Source organism: Mastomys coucha, unplaced genomic scaffold (assembly GCF_008632895.1).
Source record: "Mastomys coucha isolate ucsf_1 unplaced genomic scaffold, UCSF_Mcou_1 pScaffold13, whole genome shotgun sequence".
NCBI lineage: Eukaryota > Metazoa > Chordata > Mammalia > Rodentia > Muridae > Mastomys > Mastomys coucha.
This window is the reverse complement of record NW_022196895.1, coordinates 43,876,552-43,879,953: the sequence shown is the minus strand read 5'-3', so window position 1 is coordinate 43,879,953 and position 3,402 is coordinate 43,876,552.

The window sequence follows — 3,402 nt, the reverse complement described above, 5'->3', positions numbered from 1 at the left end:
GGGGGTTCCCATTATCTTTGTTGTTTTATTAGGTTACTAGATGGGTGGAAAGAACTCACAACTAAATGCTGTCTTCAAAGTCTGTAAGGCCCTAATGTAATTAGGAGAACCAATACTTAAAATCTTCTAAATGGTACTCACAAAATGGGTGTAATTAATGGTCTTTGAACCAACGTTTTAACAAGATGATGTCAAATCAGGTTTAAATTCTTTCTCCTTTCTCTAACTACATTGAAGACCATTCTTTTTCCTCCCCTGTTCATACAGAAAATGATGTCACCCGCACAAGAGGGACATGAGAGTGACATAAGGACATCCTTTATGTGGTCACTCATCTGCAGGACCAGCTGGCCTCTAGGACTGTTACCTCTTCCAGGGCAACCTCACATGGTCAGAATTGATGCTGAAGCTCCTAGGTCCCTTTCTCTTTGCCACTTTCCCTGGGGAAAACTCCCTACTCACTCATCACAAATTCCCTTGTCCTCAATACAGAATTGTATCTAACCTGCTCAGTGTATTTTTCCACTATGGGGAAACCCTGTTGACGTTTACTGCTTATGTAGTTATTTTAACAACTTCAAAATATCTTTCGGCTTGGATTTTTCTATGAAGAAAGGATTTAGTTTTCACCTATTACCTCAAGTCTTAAAGAGAGTTTCTGGGAATATTAAAGGTTCTGTCCTTATTCTGTTTTCACATTCCTTCCACAGCTGGATCTCATAAGTACCAAATTGCTAAATGAAAGATTGTGAATTCTGCACCATTGTGGATAAGCAGGGAAACTGTGAGTGTTTTAAGCATTTGAAAACCTGTGAATTTACTCATATGGAATTTTTTAAACTCTTCTCTCCTCTGAAATAACTTTTTCATGTGTGTCATTCTGTCCTTTGATCTGGAAATGACACCTTTGCAGATTAAATGAAAAGAAAGGCTCTTCTATCTGTACACCCGTCTAATCCCTGCCCATCTTGAAAATGAAAAACCCATTCAGCTCTTGGCTCTAGTAACACCACAGAAAGATTTGAGGTCAGAGCCCAGTGAAAAGACTGCTTATTAAAACTACAGGGTGATGTTTCCACTCTGCACCCTGTGGTGCTCACTTGAATCATTTACCAGTGTATCAAGTACCTTTCTATCTCATATGTGTTATGGAGATGTAGGCCCTATTATATTACTATTTATTTGTTATTATTTATTACTATTACTAGTATGCTGGTATTATTGAGAATGGAGAGGCCTTCGTTGAAATATCAAATACCACTTAATCTTAATATATGCTCACAGACATTTGGACAGTCCAGGAGGTTTTGTAATATAAATAAAAGTCCACATAAATTAGAAAGTAAAATAACTAGGCCTAAAGGTCAGATCTGATTCGTTCCAAGCTTCAAACCTCTTCTTCTGTATGCTCTGAGCTCTTTCTGTTTGCAAATGGAGCACAAAAGAATTCTCTTTCACTTGTTCCATGACTCAGGCCATATCATGCATGACCCATCTGCGTAACATTACTATTTACCATTGGAACAGGGGGTCATGTTATTTGGGGAGCAAATGCATTAAGGAATGTCACAGAAGCTGTTCTGATCGTAGAGAAATTTTAATCCAGCAGCACAAGTAGGGCTGCTCTGGAAGGAATCACATCCAAACACCTCTAGGTTATATGATCTGGTTGGAAAGCAGACACAATCTGGATTACAGTAAGAACTGGCTGGAATATACAGACGCACCCTTCATACACATCGTTAATCCCTAACAATGAAGGTAAAGTTGGTTTGTAGAAGGAAGTAGCCCATGTTTGAAAGTGACACTTAATTGAGGGGCAGACAATGTGGCAAATCAGAGAAAGACTTGACAGAGTAAGTCAGAGATAAGATATGTGCAACTCTCATGAGAACAGACAGGAAAAAGAGGTTCCTTTAGTGGAGGTTTGTGGCAGTATTATCCAGGCAGGTTTACAAAGACAGGGGCAGAGAGAACAAGCTAGACACACGGGGAGACAAGACAAGCCAGAGAATGATAGGAAGGAAGATAAATTAGAACTTATCTCTAGTTAGTATGAGGCCAAGTAGAATTTAAAACATATTGCTAAAGTTAGTATGAGGCTGAGTGGAGCAACTCAGTGAGAAGCCGAGAGAAGCTGGATTGAATCAATTAGCTTGGAAGATTATATTATAAGAAAGCTAGAAGCTTCTTGCTATTAGAAATAAGGCTGCTATGAACATGGTGGAGCATGTGTCCTTATTACATGTTGGAGCATCTTCTGGGTCTATGCCCAGGAGTGGTATAGCTGGGTCCTCCGGTTGAACTATACTGCCACACCAGAGGAACCACCATACCAATTTCCAGAGTGGTTGTACCAGCTTGCAATCTCACCAGCAATGAAGTAGTGTTCCTCTTTCTCCACAACCTCTCCAGCATCTGCTGTCACCTGAGTTTTTTATACCAGCCAATCTGACTGGTGTGAGGTGGAATCTCAGAGTTGTTTTGATTTGTATTTCCCTGATAGCTAGTGATGTTGAACATTTCTTTAGGTGCTTCTCAGCCATTCGGTATCTTCAGTTGAGAATTCTTTGTTTAGCTCTGTACCCCATTTTTTAATAGGGTTATTTGGTTCTCTGGAGTCTAACTTCTTGAGTTCTTTGTATACATTGGATATTATCCCTCTTTATCAGGTGTATATGAAAAACACTCTGCTCTTTAAGTAATGGAAGATATTCTCATTAAAACAAAATAATTTTACTCATCAATAAAATTTTAAAGATGCAAAAATCCTCTCTTAACCATAGGCAGAGTTATCAAGCTGTGGGTATGAGCACATATGCTTGAAATCTCCTGTGTTGAGGAGAGACTGTTGCAGCTTTTCTGGAGGAATATTGGCTAATATTGAAAACAATGACTCAAGAACTTAAAAAGGAGCACTTACCAATTTATGCAGCAATTCTATTCCTGAGTAATTCTCTTAAGTAAGTCATGTGTGTATATATATGCACACAGTTATAAAAAGCATTATTTCAACATTAAAAATTTCACTTGTATTTGCAAAGTAAATAAGTAAACCAGGGCACTCACTAATATATCCATATATCATCTATATATTCTTACTTGTAGCATCATGATACTATAACATAATATATTTTAGGTATATTAAAATATAAACTATATTGAAGAGAAAGGCCAAACTAATACACCCTTCTTACTACAAATGAAATGATCTATCCTGTACCACCGAAGAAGCATTGGAAATGCTATTCCAAAGGCACTGAAGAGACTATAGAAATATCAACATCCCTAAAATGTATTTTTTGTGGTGGGATTTAATCTAGAGACTTTAATAAAATTGTTGATATTATATGATGCTGTATTGTATTTTAAAGCACATATGAATAAAGTATAGATTATAAA